Consider the following 8,475-nt stretch of genomic DNA (forward strand, 5'->3'; position numbering starts at 1 on the left):
AATTCATGCATGTAATTTGAGTTTGACACTGTCGGATATGGCACCTACTTTGATAAGAGTTGACTTTTTACTGGCTTTCAGCAAAAGCCCAGTTGCTTGCGTTTTTATAATGTGTTTTATTATGTGTCAAAAATATTCCCTGAAAGTTAATAATATAGTAGTACTTCCATTAATGAAGCAAATAATTAGGAAAAGTGATAGCTATGTACTGGTTTTTTGCTCACAAAATATGCAAACTAATTCTCTTTTCTTACCACGTTATTGTAGCTCAAAAAGAGGTTATTATCTCCGATTATCTGTTGTATCAGCTGCATGGGGCAATTAGATAAGGGAACAAAGAGCTAACAAATAACTGCAGTGATGAGGCTTTTATCTTGTGTGCTAGGATTATAGTTTTCATGTTTGTCTCACCTCCAAAGCTGTTTTGATTAGTTTTTAGAAGGAAGGTAATTTTTTTCCTTACTTCCATCAGCCAGTAGGGAAAATACCTCTCTTCATCCCTACTGTCTTCTGAGTTATCAAAGAAAGCTTTTACAACCATCAACAGGCATCTCTCTTTACAGGTAGATACTTTAGATTTCTCCTTTCAAATATATTTTTCTTCATAGATGTTAAACTAGATTCAGGATTGTTGTGGCAATACAGTGAGTGTTCGACTGAAGCACAGATGTTCATTTGTGCTTGAGACTTTCTTCCTGGGATCAGTGATTGCTGTGTGTGCTGGAAGTAAAGCTTGATTTTAGTAAAAAGGGAAAACATCAGATAAGTCAACAAGGTCAGAGTAAACAAGTTGCCTTATGTGAATTGAAAAAATCAGAAGGTTCTGTACAATGAAGAGGATGAAAAGGGTCTACCACAGACTGCTCATCTGGAATCAGACAGCAAGGAAAGCTTTACAGTATCTCAGCCTGCCTCAAACCCTTGCACTTTCCCATCATTCTGTACTGCATCACTGTCAGTACTGGGAAAATTTGTCTTTCTGTATTGCCTTTAAGAATATAGGCTACTGTCCTGATGATTTCTGCATTCCCCAGCAAATTCTGAATACTTTCAAAATAAAAGGATAAATTATTTTAAGTGTTATGTTTTTCCTAAATAGAAATTAATATATCTTGCTGTACTTTATAAAGAGGAGCAATAGCAAAGGTGCTAGGGCATTTTTGAGTACGTTATCCTGGATGCACTATGGCCCACCTTAAGAGGGATGAGCCATCTCTATGATCCCTTCCCCTCCCTGCCCATATCTAGCTCTTCAAACAGTAAGAAATTACATTTTACAAGCAGCAGACTGGGGAAAGACAGAAATCAGTGTGGACATGGAGGAACAGAGATGAAGGGTGACTGTGTGACTCATGCATATCCTGAAGGATTGCCAATGTTTGGAGCCACAGCCTGAGAGCTGGAATCATTCGTGAATTTTTGAGACTGGAGAAGACCATGGTGTTCATGCTGTTTGTCTTTCTGTAGGACATTCCTTCATTTCTCCTTGGTGCTCATAATTTCTGTTTAGTTTTTAGAAATGCAGCCTTCACACAAAGACTGAAAATGAAGGATAGTCTACCATGTCCTTAGGTAAATTATTTAAATTATGCTTGACCCTTTCTGCTAAAAAGTGCACCTTCTACTCCCAGTCTGAATAGGTTAAAAGTCTTCCAACTGTGCTTATTTCTATGAGATGGAAGACTGTCAAATTCTTTGTCAAATTCTATTTTTTGTCCCTAATGTTTATAAAAAGAGATAATATTTTAAATCCATTTGCTTCTTTTAATGCTACATACACACACCTCTCCACCACCACTCCTTTCTCTTTCTCCCTATCTCTATCTCCACCTCTACAAGAACAATAATACCAGAAAAAAAATTAGGTATTTTTTGGTTTTTGGGTAGGCCTTTGGGGAAATATAACTGCCCATATAAAGTAAGTGGTTTTCTTTTCCTATTATTTTGTTAAAAAATTGCATCAAGGGAACAGTGAATTTCCTAGCTTAAATATTCAAAGTTCAAAGAAAGGCAAAAGACACCTACATGTTAACAAACGCATAACACCATATAACCAGTCCAGAGTTCATCGGACTTACTGCCCTGGTTAAACTGTCCTGCATGACCTATCAGCTTGAGCTTCTTTTATGTAGGAGGATTAGTTGGCAATCGGGCATCTTTGTAGCGTTGCCACACAGGAGCATACCATTAACAGCTGTGAGCTGAGGAGAAGAGATTCTTGCTGCCAAAATCACTGACGTCCTCTCCTGATGTGGCCATTGCACCAGCTTTAGCCAAAAGAGTGGTAATTCTGAAGTGCTTCAAGATCTTGTTATTATCAGAGGCCTGAGGCCAGGATCTTTCTCCAGTGTAGCACAGACCTGCTCGATTTCTTGCACTGCTTTGATTCCCAAAGTATTTCCAAGACCAAAGCCACAACACTGTTACAATTCCACACTGTCCAAGCCAGTTTTGACTAGTCAACTTAACATGAATGTCCAGCATAGTCTCTGCTCTGACCTATGGACTGCCAAAAACAAATGTCATTGCACCACCTCCACATATTTCTTCTAGATCCAAAGTTCTTGATAGCCCGTTACCATCCCTTGAGGTCCAGAAAATCCTCTTATAGAACTCCAAAACAACTGTCAGGATATGTTTTCATTGTGTTTGAATTGGTTCTCAATAAAAGCAGCTCAGTATGGTTTGAAAGTTGTTCAGACGTTTAGTATTGCTAATCCTACACTACTTGTAGGGCACAACCTAAGTTGGCTTTTTATTCAGCTCTGTTAAGATCCATCCTTTCAATATTAGCTGGATATCTGTTACAGATACATTTGGCCTCTTTCTACCCTACAATATTGAACTTACATGAAAAGCCATTTTCTTTTGTTAGCTCAGATTTCAATTTGCCAACCCCAAAGATGACATGGTTTTCATTCAGGCTTTGCCTTGCAACTTATGTGCCTATTTGTAAAGGGTCTTCCTATAAGCTGATATCAAACAGAAAGATAATATGCTTCTAATTCTTTTGCCTTCTTTAGGCAGCATCAGCTGAATTTCACTCTGAAAATATTGACGGATCTTTAGCTACACCAATCAAAACAACATTGAGAGGTATTCTTTCAACAGCCATATGTGACATCAGGAGAAAAAAAAATCACCTTCTGTCTGTACCTAAGATTTGGTTTATTATATGGACAAGATCAAAGTGCTTTAATTGTTCTATATGATTATGCACTGGCATGTATGAACCATCAGGGAGATGGATTAGCCTGTTTTGCCAGTTTGCCAACTGGCTTGAGTGCTGAAGGTCAAAAGCAAGCTATGGCTTTCACTGCTTCAAAATTATACCAATGTCAGAAATTTGTAGAGAAGCAGCATAGAGCTATTCCAGCTGAGTTCTTCCAATGTAATCGAATCTTTCATTCATGGATGTTGCTTGCTGCCTTTACCTGTGATGTAGTCTATGTCAAAATAAATCCAGCAGAGATCCAGCATTGTTTTCTGCAGTAATTCTACTTCCTTAGGTTGTTTTAGTCATCTGTGCCTTGAACAGTCATCCATCTCACTTTCTGCAGTCTTCACTTTGGACTGTATGAGGAATTAGAAGAATTCTGTCTGCTTTTGCTTAAAAGTAAGGGAGCCATAGCTGTTAGGACCAAGCTAACCTAGGCTGATCTCGGGCAGAGGTCCACAGACATCTCCAAGGAGAGCTGTCTTTCCACCATTTTGATTCCAGGAGTGTTTGCAAGACAAAAAGAAAGCAACAGCACTGTTACAGTTCCATATCGTCTAAGACATTGACCCCAACTGTACACCCTCTACCCACCGTACAGCAAATAGCTTGGCATCAAACATTGTAATAGCTTTAGCTCATGCTGTCAAAAAAAAACCATGTGATTTTATCTCTCTAATCATTAGTTTAAGGAAAAACAAACGCTTCTCTGGTTGTAAAGCACTGAAAATTAAAAACCCGTTATGATACAATATAAATTTAAATATTACGTGTTTGAATTAATTCCTTCCTGCATTATTTAAAACTAAATAAGCAAAGTGATAGTTTTTTTTTTTTTTCTAAAGAACTAATCTGGTCATCCTTTGACAAGTGGCACAAAAATGCCCAAAAACATTTTACTGTTACTAGTTTAGCCATCTGACAGTGGACGTTCCCAGGAGACATGCACAAGAGATTGGGTTCCGTTTCTCATTTATTCTCCTTGCTTCCTCTAAAAGATGTGAATAGAGAATAGAAATTTCATACTTTGTTCCAAGTGAGACTGATTATAAAATATTTTTTGTGAAAACTACCTGTACTGGAAAAGGTCATCCGTGGAATATTTGAGAGTCTCAGCATCTTTACACCATACTGAATCCAGTTATGATTGTATGTGAAAATCCATTATGATTCAGACCTTCAACATGTGGCTCAGTTAACCTGTGCAATATGGGGATGATTTACTACATACATGACAAAATAATGCAGTAGAATAGAAGGCTGATAGTACACTATTTTAATGTCAGCAGGACTTCAGTATAGTCAACTTTCTACTTACTGTCTGTGGATCTTTGTTGCTTTATTTATAGGCTGTCATCCAAAATCCCTTGATGTTAATGAGTCATCTCCCTTTGAGGCACATAGGCAGTGCTTTTCAGAAAGACAGAATCAAACTTGTGAGTACTGACTACTCGTGTCACATAGAAGGGAAGCTCTGGCTAATTGAAGGTGCAGCATTAACGAACTGAACCAAAAAACTTGTCTTCTCTTCTCAGATTGACACCTTTAACATGGAGCCTTGAGATTAAGGGGGTGAAATATGAAGAGAAAATGGATGAGAGAGTTGTTCAGTGGGGCAGAGCCTTAGCTAGCATAAATTAGTGTAACTGCAGTCATGCCACCAGTGCAATCCCAGTGTGTTTCAGGTGAGAATCCAGCCCCGAGTCGCTAATTAATTGCAGCATTATGCCTAAAATATTATAGACTGCAAAGTAATGAAATCTGTGACAGAGCTGATGCCTCTGACATCCTGTCCTGTATTCATTTCTCCAGACTCTATTTAGCCAAAGTAGGCCAGTTTCTGTCCTCCTTACTCCAGGACATTTGTCATAATTCCACTGAATCCATTTATACCACTGAAGCAACCTAATTATGATTGGGAAGAGAATACTGGCAGTTCTTAGTCACAAAAACATTCATCCTAAAATGATTATATGGAGATGGTATATATTTAGCATATCTATTTTTGGTTAAGCTCTCTCTAGCAAGATTGGTGGTAATTTTACAAAGGGTAAAAATGGACCAGCAGCCTCTTCCTTCAGTATCTTGTGAAGCATAAAACCTCTTTAAAACTGAAGTGCTTTGAAAAATGCAAAATGTTGTAATTGTTGTAAATTGATATGTGCAGAGTGGAGTAATTTAAAAATCATTAGAAGTATGCATTTTTTAAAGTAAAGTGCTTCAAAAAGAAATGAAGGCATAATACAGTATATTAATATAGTTCAAGACATTTCAAATTGGTTTCAAAATTAAACATCAAAAACTGCAACTTGAAAAAATAATTAGGTAAAACCATTTCATCGCAATCAGAAAACTCTTCAGGTTTAGGAAATTACCAATTATGGGTGTCAGTCATTCTGATTTGCCAGGGACAAGGATATTCACTACAAACAACTTGCAGTAGTGAAAATAGCCTTGAAATTTCCTCAATAAATGATGTAACTTGTCATGCATTTTCTATAGACTGCTCTGTTCCATGTTGGTACTTCTACTCTACTCCCTGTTTTAGACAAATCTCAAGACCTTTTTAATTACACTATAACCATCCTTCATTGTTTTGTTCTGAAGAAATGATGGAGTTACTTAATTTTATCTAACTATCCTCTTTCTTTAATTTGTGAGGAGCTTTGACCATTACTGCTCTGCTAATTGAAAGGATGATTGAGGTTTCCCCTGCTGTACATTGTCTGACATTGTAGAAAGACTCCTCTTACTACTGTATATTTCATTGAAAAGAAAAAAACGATGTGTGACTAGTTTGATTTGTATCTCCTGTAGAGTTGCAAGAGTTTGCAAAAAGATAACCTGGTGAGCAAGAGTTCTATTAAAATCTTAGTAGTTACAGATTGGAACACTTAATATGTGTTACTGGAGAATTTAAAACATGAGATCTTTAAGGCAGTGAAGAAGCACTCCAATAAAAATTAATTCTACTGCATGTTGAAATCAGTCCAGAAGGGACCTGAATACCTGATATAGTCATGTATTGATTTAAGAAAGAGGATAAGTCAAGGGTATGAGATATATAATGAGGAAACTTGGGATGTTTTTCAACTGATTGCTGCTTATTTTGCAGATATGCCAAAAATAATGGCTCTTTCCTTCCCTTTTTCTTCCTGAAATTTAAGATTCTTAACCTATTGCTGTCTGCACCTCATTCAGCAATTATTAGATATATCCTCCATTGAAATGTAAACATGATTTACTTAAGTCCACTTTTTAAATCTGGGTCTAATGCACAAAAAGGTACTACTTGTTCCACTGAGTGGAATCCACAGACCCAATTTCAGATGCTTCTGTCCCAGCAGCTCTTCCCTTATCCAGGAGCAAAGTACCTGAATTGCTCTGTGAGAGCAATATGGTCCTGTTTATCCTACTTTCTAGGTACTTGACAGAGACTTTCCTCTCTGTATACATGGCATCGCCTCTCTATAGGTGTCCAGGAACTGTCCACCTTAATGTGTTTTATGCTAGGCCAGCTACAGTAGATCTGTTTGGAGAGTAATGAGAGCTTAACATAAAGGTGTTACCTCAGTTGGGTGATGATCTAGTAGGAAGACCTGGAAAATATGTGCGATTTTGGAATCATAGAATCTTTTTGGTCCGAAAAGACCTTTCAGATCATAGAGTCCAATGGAAAGATCATCAACTGAAAAATTTTAGTAGCAATTCAGTTGTCAAAGTGGTTCAAGCACCTCCAGATTTAGGTAAGCTAAGCAAAGGGTTTAAGGGTCTGAATTTTTTATTTAGATATTTAAAGTTGTAGTTAGGTGCCCGCATCCCTTTTTGCATCTCAACCTTATTGCCTACATGGTAGTCAATCTACTAGACAGTAATTAAGAACCATAGTAAAACAACTGACAGGATATAGTATGGAAAGGACTCTTGCAAATACTATATGTCCAAGAAAAATAATCAAATTCTGAATATGAAAGAACCCTTTATAAAAGAAGTCTAGGTAAAGTAGAGGAGTTGTGAGAACATTTTGCTAGTGGTGTTGGTGCTACAATAGAGGGGGAAAAAAACAGCCAAGGTGGACAGCAGAACAGTAGCAACATACAAAATCTTCAACTTTTAATTTTCTAAGCGAAGTCCAGTGATGAAACTTTTGACAAGTTATCCATACCACTAGCATTTAAAGAAGATGTTTTGTGTTAGGAGGGAGCTTCCCTTCCTCACATCTGGAAAAGCACAAATAGCAAATGTTAGAGCGAGAGTACAAAAAAGCACTAGAATAAGCAGAGGTTTTGTCCTTCGGTGTATTTCAGAATACCTGTTATGCAAAATGTGTTGCATAGCTCCATGAAAAGCAGATATTTATAAATTTTTTTTATTGTCATGGTAAGAGTTCTACAAAAATAGCTATCATTTCAATATGCTTATGCAGTGGAGTCTATGGTGTTTAACTTACCTCTGAAAATAGGAAATTGCTATCGATCAAAGTCAAAATCATGAGAGCTTTCTATTCTCCTGCATATTGCATTTTTAAGCTTTTTGATCATGTAGATTGTTGTGAGGGTAACATATGTAGACATCTAAGGAATTCCTGGTCTTTTCCCTCTTTAAGATCTTTTGCTTAAATGTTTAGGCTCGAGTAATACTTTTTAAATAAAATTCAATTTATAGTAATTATGCAAGAACATTTCAATGGTGATAGAGCAAAAAATTCCTGTGTATTGCAGCTGCAGTGTACATTTGGGCATGTTGCACTTCATGGCTATTTTATAAACCAATTATTAAAATAGTGTGATGCAAAATCATTGCGTGATGAACGGCAGAAAGCTGATTGTTCACACAGCACATTTGTATTTTCAGATCCTACTCTAGTCCCCCATGCACGTGTTACAAAGATGCCTGACGGAAGGGTGGCCAGCCTGGCAGTGCCTCTGGCAGCTCCGCAGGGCAGGAAGCAGCAGGGAATATCTGAGCAGTGTGTGACGGCAGCGTGTCCTGGGATAACAGCACTGCCTCAGCAAAGCAGAGTTTGCATGGGTCAGGAGGGGCCGGGGAGAAGTGATGAGTTAGTGGAAAAATGTCGGCAGTAGAAGGAAGAGAGCAGGTGAAATAATCATAGAATCCTAGAATGGTTTGGGTTGGAAAGGACCTTAAAGCTCATCCACTTCCAACCCCCGGCTATGAGGGACACCTTCCACTAGACCAGGCTGCTCAAAGCCTCATCCATCCTGGCCTTGAACACTTCCAGGGAGGAGCAGCCACAG

At 37.8% G+C, this 8,475-nt stretch overlaps 1 protein-coding gene across 2 annotated transcripts in view; it reads left to right on the forward strand.

Annotated features, from left to right (window-relative positions):
* Window positions 1-8,475, forward strand: part of TENM1 (teneurin transmembrane protein 1) — a 158,079-nt gene that overhangs the window by 40,402 nt on the left and 109,202 nt on the right. The window lies entirely within an intron of this gene.

The sequence above is a fragment of the Antrostomus carolinensis genome, unplaced genomic scaffold, assembly GCF_000700745.2.
Source record: "Antrostomus carolinensis isolate BGI_N321 unplaced genomic scaffold, ASM70074v2 scaffold38450, whole genome shotgun sequence".
Classification (NCBI taxonomy): domain Eukaryota; kingdom Metazoa; phylum Chordata; class Aves; order Caprimulgiformes; family Caprimulgidae; genus Antrostomus; species Antrostomus carolinensis.